Source organism: Culex quinquefasciatus, chromosome 1 (assembly GCF_015732765.1).
Source record: "Culex quinquefasciatus strain JHB chromosome 1, VPISU_Cqui_1.0_pri_paternal, whole genome shotgun sequence".
Classification (NCBI taxonomy): domain Eukaryota; kingdom Metazoa; phylum Arthropoda; class Insecta; order Diptera; family Culicidae; genus Culex; species Culex quinquefasciatus.
Window position 1 is genome coordinate 73,057,246 of NC_051861.1, and position 12,790 is coordinate 73,070,035.

General features: G+C 36.4%; 1 non-coding gene across 1 annotated transcript; it reads left to right on the forward strand.

Moving 5' to 3' along the window:
* The first annotated feature begins 3,921 nt into the window (after positions 1-3,921).
* On the forward strand, positions 3,922-3,993 carry Trnap-ugg. The gene has a single exon. It is a non-coding gene; the product is annotated as a tRNA-Pro (tRNA).
* The last annotated feature ends 8,797 nt before the right edge of the window (positions 3,994-12,790 follow it).

Sequence of the window (12,790 nt, forward strand, 5' to 3'; positions counted from 1 at the left end):
GAGATATCCCCCATTTTGTAAAATAAAAACTGTCTTTTTCCAAAATTTCTGGATTTAATTCCCATTCAAACGATGAACACTGCCTACTGAGTTTTTTTATGATTCTTATAAAATAATTTCAATAAATATCATCAAAATTTTATATAATTTTTATATTTCAGCAAAATGTTTTCATCCTTAAAATTATCATAGAAGGCTGTGTTCATTGTTTGAATGTGTATTCAATATACACAAATTTTAGAGAAGCTCAGTTTTTATTTTACGAAATTGGGTATATCTCTGCTTATAATGAACCAAAATTGTTCAGAAAACTGTTATCTACAATGTGATTGATACGAAAATGTTTTAAAATATTGAAGTGTTCAATGGCAGAGGATTGATAAAAATAATGTTGGTAAATTTTTGGGTAATAAATAAAATTTAAATGAAATACTCAAGTAAAGCAATGGTTAAAGCTAGAATTTGTATCCGGGCGATCTGTTGCTGTATTTTTATGACAATTTATACAAAGAAAAAAAAAATATTCGGTTGTTTTGAGGTTTCTGTGGAGTTTGGCCAGATCGTCTACGAGTTGCCCCGGGTGTTGAGGCGAGGAGTGGACGCTTACCAACGTCCACTCTGTTCGAAGTCCGACCACAGAAAAAGGCCGAGCTTATACAGTGCGCACGCAAGCTCCGATCTGCCAAGCACTGTCACTGTTAGCCCGCCTGTCAGACTACCGGCGGGCGGGATTATTATGGCTCATCCACAAATACCATAACGGTGCCCCACAGTTTCCAGTTTGGATGTTGGGGTTATTTCAAAGAAAGCTAGGGTTGTATGTATGTAGTTTAGAGTCTCTTGAGGCACATTCATTAGAAATTTGATGGATAAGAACATGAACCTATCAATTTCTATGGACTTTTCTGAAGAAAAATCTTATGAATTCGAAAAAATAATCTTCAAAAAAAAAGTTGCGACGAAAAATTTCGCCGGACCCCGCAAAATGTCGGAAAAGAGCCCTTCGTTCATGGTGCCAAATATCTGACTAGCCGAATTTTTTATCGTAATGTTCTCGGAAAAATACACCGTGATGGGTTAATCTCAACCAATTTCGCTCAAAAATTACGCAGATGCTTGAAATAACCCAAGAACCGTTTTCAACTTGTGAAGCTTGGATATTTTTTTCTGGGCACCCTACTGTTAATAAAAAAACTGCTATAAATGGTTTGAACTTATTAGATACAAAGCTGTTAGAAACAGTTTTAAAGAAGTTTCAATACTTGAATGTTACACCAGGTCTTCTAATTTTGAAAAGATACAAAACTGTTTCTTTAATCGCAATGTTTAATCTAAAACGTTAGTGGATCAAGCTTTAGGTGGTTGGTGCCTCAAAAAAGTGTATAAATAACACTTATTTTTATCAAAATATCTGAAATCTGGGTTCAAAAAAGTGTATTAAAAACACTAAAGTACTTATAACTTTTGATAGGGTTGTCAGATCTTTAATGTTATGGGCTCGTTGGAAAGGTCTTTTGATTAACTATCCACGATGGGTCGCATGATAGATCCGGACTACTTTATCATCAATATATTTGAGATCCGGTCTCAAAAAAGTGTATAAATGACACTTAAGTGCTCATAACTTTCGACGGGGTTATCAGATCTTCAATCTTTTGAACGCGTTGGAAAAGTCTTTCAAATACCTTTCTTACAGTTTATAGCATGACGGGTTTTCTTACAAAAAACATCCTTTTTACAATCTTCCAAAGTTTAGCTGAAATCGTGTTTATAGCATAATTATTGAAGTACTTTTCAAAACTTCATAATATTGACTAGGGTCTTGTGGGACCCCAAGACGGATCGAATGAGACCAAAATGGTCAGGTCAGCTATTCTGGAGATAATCATGTGCATATTTTTCGGTGACATTTGTTCAGAATTTGATTCTGATTCGATAGGTTTACGTGAGTTAATTTTTTGAGTGATATTATAGCCTTTCCTCATTGAGGTGAGGAAGGCCAAAATGAATAATAAGACAACTTTTTGCCTTCCTCACCTTACTGAGGAAAGGCTATGAAATCACTCGGAAAATGAACTTTTTAATCAGACCTCCTAGGCCTAACTTCATTTGTACATATCGACTCAGAATCACCAGCTGAGCAAATGTTTGTGTGTTTGGCTGTATGTAGACATGTGTACCAAATCAATGTCACTGGAATATCTCGTACAGGCTCAACCGATTTTGGGCGGAATGGTTTTAATCGATCTGTCTTAACGTCCCCCAAGTTGCTATTTAAATCCATGCAGTTTTATCATGTATTTAAAAAGTTATGTTGAAAAAACTGTTTCATTTTAAGTTAAAATTATGGTAAAAAGGGTGTTATATATTTTTAGAAAGCATATAAGAAGACCTTTTAGGTGGAGTAAGAATTTTCAAGATCTGACTTACCTATCTTAAATAACAAGCGTTTTAAAAAATGGTCTGAATTCACATAACCTCAACTGGTCGGGTCTGATCGCCACGAAAAAGCCGTGTAGAGGGATGCCATTTTTCCTCAAAGGCCGTGTCTGTATAATCTTGACAAAAAGTCTGTACACAGAAAAAAATCAATTCTCGTAAACGTGAATTAAGTTAACGAGTGTGAGAGCCACGAAGGAATTTATTCATGAGTATGGTTCATTTGCACTATAAACGTGAATATATTCCTTCGTGGTTCTCGCATTCGTGAATTTAATTCACGATTTTGAGAATTGATTTTTTTCTGTGTAGGTAGTCTGTTTTTTTACTCATCACTTATTTTTATTAGGACCTCTCACCCAGTCAACTCAATCGGAATTTTGAAACGGAATCCAATTCGAATCGTTTACGTATTCCGTTTCAAACGCAACAACCGGTACGTACACGGAATCGGTTGTTGTGTTTGAAACGGAATAAGTAAACAATTCGAATTGAATTCCGTTTCATAATTCCGATTGAGTTAACTGGGTAGGTGCTGCGAACGTTAGGGGAGATTCATAAACATGTGGACACTTTAGGGGGGTTGTAATCACTTTAAATGAGAGGAAGGTATCAACCACCTAAAGGTGGATTTCTGAACGTTTTTTTATATTAAAATGGGTAAAAATACCAAAACTATGAGAGTTTAAAGAAATAAAAACTATAAAAAATCCCATCGAATAAAAGAGGGGGTGGGGTTTGGCAAAATGTGATGTACTTTTTGAGGGGGACAAACTGTGACACAGGGAGGAGGGGCGTCTATTGCGGCTGATTTTTGCGTGGCATACTTTATGGATGACGCCCATACTTTTTTCTTAAATTTTTAAGATTTGGTTTTGAAACAGTTTAAAATTTATTTTCCTGCGTTGGTAACCATTTTTAGTATACACACAAAAAATATTTCCGAATATTACATCATTTATGATGCAACACTTTTGCACGTCATTAAACATTGAAATTTAAATGCAATTTGATGTAAATTTGCATTAATTTTGTGATTATTTTTTCCGTGTCGAGTTGATTCACATATTTTTTCTGTGTACCTACATAACGCTGTAAATTTTAGAGCAAGTTTTCCATTTTTTCTCAAAAACAAACCGACTTCCTTATCGGCTTCATTTTGCTGGGCAAGACAGGACATCTATTTTTAAGCACAATTAAACGCCTATTATTGTTATGTTATATGTTTAATGAATTTAACAACTCTTTTTGCATTGAAGCATTATAATCATGGATTGTTATTTGAATTCCCCATTCCCCACTCCGATTCAGTCAAAGGAATTGGACACAAATACAAAACAAATATTTTTATCGGCCTTCGTAAATTCTACTTTTTTTTCAGATGGAAACATATAACTCAATTAATTATCGCTTTAGAAGCGATATACGGCAGAAGCTTTACCATGTCATTGCAACATCAAATATTATTCACCTTGTATATGTGGCTCAATGGTCTAGGGGTATGATTCTCGCTTTGGGTGCGAGAGGTCCCGGGTTCAAATCCCGGTTGAGCCCGGGCTTTTTGTAAACTTTTATAACTGAAAATTACATACCTACTCATATTATTGGTTTATTGAAACTAAAATATTATTTTTATTATTTGCAATATTTTTAAAAAGGAAACTAATTTGAACATAAACTTCTAGGAAATTATAAAGCTAACCCTTTTCATGCAAGTTTAGTAGCTTAAAATCGCCAATATATATATTCAGCTAACAAGATCACAATCGAGCCGGAATCAGGCGCTGTGCCAATTCATTTTAATTTCCCTTCAAGCTATTTGCTTGGGCACTTCAACCCCTTATTATACACTGCGTCAAATGCGGAGTGCTCAGCACACCTTTCCTCGGCATTGGGCAAATGTGTGTGTGTGTGTGTGTCTGGTTGGTTAAACACCCTGACAGGCCACAAATTTCAGCTCATGATGATCATGATGGTGATGATAGCGAATGTAGCCACCCCCTCGCCCCTTATTACTCTTCTCCTCTTTTACTTTCACAATTCAACGCCGCTGCTCCTGCAGTCATCGCGCAATTACGCCGGCGTAATACTAATAAATATCAATTACTTTAAAATAAAATTTATTGCTCACATAAAATCTCGCCGAGTGCGTATTTAGTTCAACCGTGTTTCTTCGTTCCGCAATCTCCCGAGACTATCGCGCCACTAAGCGTGTTGTAATGGGTATTGGATGTCTTGTGGAGTAAAATGAGAATATGAGCAGAATTAGTTAACTGTCAGAAATGATTTGTTTTAGAAAATAGTAAAAAAAGGAACATTTTTTTTTCAATTAATCAAAATGTGATTCCACAAACATTTCTAGATTCAATTTTCAAAAGGTCCTATCTTTATAGGAAACCCATGACTCAAAGGTTGTTTTGAAAATCTACTCTAGATTTTTTAAATGGAATTTTACCCGTAAAATCGGTGCGTTTTGGTTTTGCCTGTTTTGAACACCTTAACGATTTTTTGCATTTTTCAAAATACTCATGAGCTCATAGTCCGTGTTCCAGTCCAGGGGACATCTTTGCCGAAGAGTGCGAAAAGATTCGCCCACTATTTAAAATGTTACAGAATTTATAACACCGCCACTCAAAACATCAACTTCTTCTTCAAGTTCTGTTTGTTTTAAAACCCTTTGTAATGTTTTTTTGTTAAACAAAAATAAATATTTTAAATAGAATGCAACTATTTTTTCTTCTTCTGATTACAGCACAACAATAATAAAAATTCAATTGCTCAATATAGTACTGAAAGACAGCATTCACACAAAGCGTAGTATTTTTCAGAGACGTTTGAAGCAAATGGAATATTATAAATAGGTTTTGAACTTCTTATCGAAACCTTAAATGAAATTCATTTTATTATAAATTATCGTATTTCTAATAACCTTATAGAGTTTTGGAGTTTCTTTCAACTATGATTTGTACAATAGTTTATTTTTATGTAATTGAATATTCTATCAATAGATTTAGCAAGAGAATGAAAAATTAAGAAAAAAATACCTTCGAGTTATGTCAAGGAACAGAGCATGAGCATGAGAATGAGAAACTACCCATGGTTGCCCCTCCGTTGCTGAACAGAACCGTAATATCCTTTCAGTACTACTGATCATAGGCTTCGACGATCTAGTGGTGATTCCCTTATCAACAGCATGTATGAATGCGCTGAAAAGATAAAACACCATGATTGCCAAAATAAGATCAGTTGCGAATAGGTAACAGTCATTGGCCACCAACGACGCCAGCCATGTCAGTTTGTAGATCTCGATTTAAAGGAACGGGAATGTTAGTTAGCGCAGGTTGCTACTAGGGCAGCTGGTTTACTCTGTGCTTACACCCCACAAGCGCCAGGAAACCTGAAAATTTGTTAGGAGGATAGGGTGTTTGGTCAGGATTCATCATAGAAGATGATGATGCGACCCAAAATCATAGTGTTTGTTCAAAGATATTATGTTTGATTCTCAAGGCAAGCAATCGGATGCTGCGGATGAGACATTTCTCGTTTATCGGCTGTTAACTTTTAATTGAAATGGTTTAATCTTAGACAGCCGGCTGTGGAAAGATAGAACCAAAATTATTTGTAATTAAATGATGAAGGATTTAACAGTGTTACTTTTTAATTGAGATGTTTTTCCGAGTTTTACATGATTGATTTTTAGTGGGGTACTGATTAACGCAGCAAATGACGAGTTACGATGTTTATCGAGCTGAAATGGTATGATAAGGTTTTGTTGTTATTGCACACCGACGATGAACGCGAAAAAACTCTGCGACCCGACGGAAAGGCATCGCTAATCAGACTGCGGAAATGAAGAGAAAGAAAATAACATAAAAAAAATAAATAAAACCTAATCACATAAAACCAATCACCCCACAGAGAAAAAAATATGTAAATTTACACAGCACGTAATTACTGTATCTTATGTAAACTCACTCAATGTAATGTTGAAATATGATGTAAAGAGTAAAAAGTCATGGAAATTACTCCAATGTAAATCTAAATCTAATGTAAATCATGAATCTAATGGAAACGTTGAGCATGGAAACTCAAATCTGATGAATTTCTATCCGTGTTCGGCTTCCTGTAAATTCCTATTTAATGTAAATCATATATCCAATGTATTTCTGCCAAACGTTGACTTCAAAACTACCCGAACTAAAAATAGTAATATTTGGTTCTCTTTCTATCGCTCTCATACTTCGCTGGCCCACTGCCTGAGTCTCGCCCTGAACAAGTTGATGCTTTAGCCGCTCGTTTATAAAATGCGAAGATGGCTCATCCGGCAGCTGGTAGCAGCAGCAACACCGAACATTCTACCCGTCGTCCGTTCGATTCCAGTCCAGCGTTATTCCACTTGGCCGTCGACGAGAAAGCGTCCCCTACCTGTGAAACAACTTTTTTTTTAAATCATAATTTCCTTTTGCTGCCCGCTTCACTCATTTTAAAATAGAACATAGGCCACACCCTTTTCCTACTGCAATCCAAGTCGAGCTTCTCATTCCCATTGGCCAATCAGAGTTAGTTGAATTGAACTAATATAAATTTCAAAACTAATGTAAATTCCAAAACTAATGTAAATTCTAAAACTAATGTAAATTTTCAAAACTAATGTAAATTTCCAATGAATATAATGTAAAGTTCCAATGAACCTAATGTAAATATACATCATTTATCATGATACCTTTTGGTACATGATAAATAATGTAAGTTAACAGAAATATTTTTTTCTGTGCATGCACACAAACAGCAACACAAAAAAGACGAAAATTATCGCAAAAACCCGGTCTGCGTGTCCCCAGAAGCACTGCACTTTTGATGGCATTATTCAATTATTATGCCCAATCACCCCATGCACACAAACAGCGACACAAAAGAGACCCCTTCGAGTTATTTCAAGGAACAGAATAGAAATAGAAAGGCTTGAAATTAAATCACAGCTTTTTTGCTTTTTGACGTCGAACTTATCGAAACTTCAAAAAATCAATTCTGATGCATCGGACCCTAAACAAAGTCGAGCCAATGCACAAATTTATTCAGTTTTCGATGCTGTGTCGATAGGCATGCATAATGGTGGATCTACCACATGTTTACAAAAAGATAATTTTCCGAGCAGCATTTTTGTCTATCCTCAGTGAGGAAGGATAATCATTCCCCACATTTGGCAAGAAATCGTTTGAAATGGAGACAATATAAGCTCTAACCTTTCAAAAACAATTCCAATGGCCCAAAAAGCAACCAGAGGCAAAATAATCGGAAATAGACAAGAACATATTATACTACTTCATCTGACATAAATTACGGTTCAAGTATCACAATCATCCATTCAGCGTTCAGCAGCCTGGCCCTGCTTGCCGTTTATGTGTGTGTGTTTGTGCTAATAGTGCCTTGGGGGAGTGAAGAGAGATCGATCGGCAGCACCAGGGAGGAAGGTTACAAACGATAAAAGTCCCGGGCTCTTCATTCACCGTTCCATCCACAACCACGTGTGAGTGCTTTGTATGTGTGAGTTTACGACTTCTGCAGCACAATCCCAGCAGTTTCACACACATGCAAAGGCCCGCAAGATAAAACAATATTTATGTGATTACATTTTGAATGTATGTTTGATATTAAATCGAGGAACAGATTTCTCCGTCGGATTCGAGCGACGAGGGTTGGTTGGTCTAGTCGACGACGGCGCGCCTGCAAGAAAGGCAACATATTTCCACCCTCTCCTATGTGGCAAGAACTGAGTCGCTTAGAGTGGTTCTTTCGGGATCAGCAAATTATATCCTCTGCCCATAATTGAGAAATAAACTTCTTGCCATTCGAGGAGGACGAATTAACTCACCAACATTATGTTTGCTTTCGCACCCCCTTTAGGAACCACCCCTGCAAGAGTCAGAAGAGGGGCAGCATTACATGGTCGGAAGTGCTTAATGGATTTACCTTTCACATCAGCAGCAGCAGGAGTACCAACACAAGCACAAGTCAAAGGATGCGCCATAATGTGTGTTGTTTGAGATCATTTTCCTTGGCTTTTCCTCCGAAGTAATTCTCAAAGAAAACGCATTTTTTCGTTATACTAACAGTGAAAGTGCGCATTTTGCAAAATTGGTCTGGTCATACAAACCTGTTAACAATTTTAAGATGCAAATTAGGTAAAAATCAAATGAAAAGAAGAAAAACTTCACAAAATTTATTTATTTGCGAACATTTAGAGCACTTGTTTGCTCAAGCCTATCGAGACCAAATCCCAATTATTACAACAGGTCTCGTCCAAAATTGTCCAAATGTGAGATTCTTGTAGGAAATTTAATTCCCTACAACTTTGTCGAAGGGTGCAAAACGATCCGAGTTGATCCTGATTTTTGGTGATTTTTCTAGAATTTTTTTTCTTATATACTTCCTATATACCCCTTGTATACTTTCAAGTATATAAGCCGAATTCTTTTCATCGCATTGCTAATAACTCATCAGGATCAACTCGGATCGTCTTGCACCCTTCTACAAAGTTGTAGGTAACTAAATTTCCTACAAGAATCTCACACTTGGATAATTTTGGGCGAGACCTGCGCCACCTGCTGCAAAAATCCTGAAGCGATGTTTTTCCCCATACATTTTTGCGATTTTTCCCATATAAACTTCAATGATGAAAACCGACCCTTTAGCCTTAACCGATTTGGCTCAAAATTGGCACAGTTATTTGTTTTTGCCTAAAGAATCGATCCAGGGGGTACAGTCATCCCACATATTCGGAACGGTTTCCAGATCGGCCAACGTTCAAAAAATCATAGCAAATCGATAATGATTCGTTTTTACCTTCATTTGAAAGCTTTTCTTGCGATCTTTCGAATGCTGTATCGAACATCTGCAAATTTTAACTTTTATATGAAGTTTTTGAAGAATTACTTTGACCTTATTTATTACCAAATAATGACTTCACACTCTGAAACCAATGAAACTCAAGCTTAGTGATGTATTATACATGGTTTGATAACTTTTTTTGTGAAAATATCAGTTAAATTCAGGTGTTCCACAATTGTGGGAGGCACAATAACATCCCACAATTATGAAACAGGCCATTTGGAGGCAGTGTTTTGCTGCTCTGGACAAAATAGTCTTGGAATGAAGTTTTTTGTTCAAAAAGTATTACTTTTACTAGTGAAATAGCTAGATAATGTCTAAATGAAGGTTCTAAAAATAGTAGAGTCGACAGAAAAGCTACTTTTGACATGCTATTGACAAATTATCATAAAAGTGTTCCGAATTTGTGGGTGTTCCGAATATGTGGGATGACTGTATCTCTTGCGATTTTCCGAAATTTTCAATTTTTCTTGTCACCCTCTTTTACGCAAATGGACCGATGTTTTACGTCCCCATCCGATAGAAGGCCAGGAAGATAAGGCGGAAATCGAACCCGCGCCCCATAGCAACTTAGAGATCGGCAGCCGAAGCCGCTAACCACCGCGCCACGAGGCCCGTGCGTGGACATAAATTGATTGTTAATAAAAGGAAAATGTTCTCCGTAAAATTATCTACAAGCTGCATTCATTTTGCTCGTTCAGTGGAGAGATTTTTGTGTTTTTTTATTTTTCACTGAAAAATACTTTTTAAAAAAATACTCGTAGCACCTTGGTTTTGACCACTTTTCATTTTTTTGTGATTTTGTCTACAGTCATCCCTCATATTCGGAACAGTTACAGATCGGCCAATGTTCAACAAATCATGGAAAATCGATAATTGAACTTAATGATTTGCTATCACCTTCATGTGAAAGCTTTTCTTGCGATCTTTCGATTGATGTATAGACCGGCCGTTTGTTTTTACGTTTTACATCAATTTTTTTTAAAACAAACTTTTTTTCTCTCCAGGAGTACTTATTTTTTACAAAATAATGACTTCACACTCTGAAACCAATAAAACTCGTACTTAGTAATGTTTAATGAATGGTCTGATAACTTTTTTGTGAAAATATCAGTTGAATTGGGTCCTAAAATGAAGCTTAGATTGCTGATATTATTGTTTACAGCGATAAACTTATTTTTATGAGTACAATGACCCTTTGTACGACCACAAAGAGTTTAAAATTGATTTTTAAATCAATTTTGAAAAATTATCCTCGCGGTCCTTCTTGACAGAAAAGCTCCTACTTGACAGCTCGTTCCAAGGGGACCATAGTTGATCCATCGAAAAAATGTTGTCTTGTCAATATTTTTTTTGCATTAAAATGAAAAAAAGTGATCAGAAATGGTTTTTAATCGTGTTTTTTACCGTTGTACATAAAAATTGACATAGGGCTTTAGTACCCAATTCAGGTGTTCCACAATCCAGGTTTTTAAGCGAAGATGGCGTTCGAATGGTAAACATCCGAAATGTCAAAATCACGCAGTAGCACCAACATTAGAAAAAAAAATGTGGCTGCATGCCATGGCACACTTTTTTCGGAATATTGGTACCACTGCGTGATTTTGACATTTGGGACGTTCACCATTCGAACGCCATCTTCGCTTAAAAACCTGGATTGTGGAAGGCACAAAAACATCCCACAATCATGGAACAGATAATTTGGAGGTAGTGCTGCTCTGGATAAAATAGTCTTGAAATGCAGGTTTAAATAGCAAGAGAATGTCCAAATAAAGGTCCTAAAAATAGTAGGGTCGACAGAGAAGTTGCATTTTGCATCCTATTGACAAATTGCCACAAAAATGTTCCGAATTTGTGGGTGTTCCGAATATGTGGGATGACTGCACTACTAATAAATCCTGTCATTCTCGAGTGACGAAACGGATTCTTTTCATTGCCAAAAATAACCGTACTGAAAAGTTCTTTTCAGATTAGATGTGGGTGCTTAAAAGTTCAACTTTTTAGCAATTGTATCGACAAATAATACTTTTCAATACTGTTTTGTAGTTTGACACTTATCATAACGGCATAACATTAACACACTTAGATTTTTTTTACTGTACTCGGAAAATATTTTACCTAAATCTCAACAGCCGAGCGCTCGGTAGTCAGCTCGGTAAAAATTACAACTACCGTGAGCTCGCTAAACGTTAATTTGACAGCTTGCTTAAAATTTCACCGAACAACCCGGTAAAAATCACCGAGAATTTACCGGGCCTTCAGTAAAGCTTCATGTTCCTTGTTTTTTTTTTAATAAAAAAAGACTTTTACACAAACAAAGGTTTTACTGTGAAATAAACAGTTCAAAGGGTGTTTTTCGTCACTGTAGCATAAAATGCTTCAGTAGTAAATTTCCACATTCCACATTTAAATTCCAGAGAACTATTGTCCTTCTGAATACGAGCTTCTGTCTCTTTTTTTCCCTCCATGCAGGTTATTTTCGAGTAGGTGAATTTAGATAAAATTAGAACCAAGCGAAAACGACCCAACACAAAGGTTGCCGTCATGATTATTTTCCATTTTACTCGATCCAATCGGGCGGATGGGTGGTGGTCGTGGAATGGGCGATTCATCCCTTCGGATTTGGCTGTTTTGATAGCCACATGGCACGCAGCAGGAAGCTACCAGCAGAGGGCTCTGAATCGTCCGGAAATTCGATTCATCTGCTGCGTGAGTGGAAACCAGCGTGGGTGGGAGGAAAGGAAACGATTCGATAGAGGTTTCTGGTATTTGGTTCAAATAAAATGCCATCGTCACATTATCGGTGATTAATTGACAAATTGGGCTGTAATTAAGTTAATTGGCAACTAATGGCCCGAGGAAAGTTCTAGCCGTTGGGGTCGGTTGTCTTCATTGGTTATGTGAGAGAAGCCGGGTTTTGTTTTGTCATCAGTTTTCGACTCATACTGATATAAAGCAAACAAATTTATACAAACTGAGATAACCCTTCAGAGATTTAAAAATCAAAAAAGGGGAAGGGGTAGATGTTAAAAATATGGTGACACTGTCAAAATTAATGCTTACTTACAAACGTACAATACTGTTCAAAGCCGGAAGAAGTAAGTGTTGATGAATATGCCTGCCGCAACCACCTTCAATGTATCTTTGGATATGTATTCAAAGCAGGCCTGCTCAATATTTTTGGCTCAATTTTCACATTTTGATCTTAAAAATTACAATTGCCCATGTTTCATGGTCTATTTGATGGGATCGGTTCTCAGATGACTATTGATTATAAATTTGACAAAAGTTTGAAAAAATATTTTGCTAGTCGTTTTTATGTAAGTTTTAAGTAAAAAATCGGTCCGGCCCGCGGGCCGGATTGATTTTTTACGTTAACTGTAAATAAAAACGACTTGTATAAATATTTTTTGAAACTTTTTGAAAAGTTATGTTCACTGGTCATCTGTTAACCGATTCCATC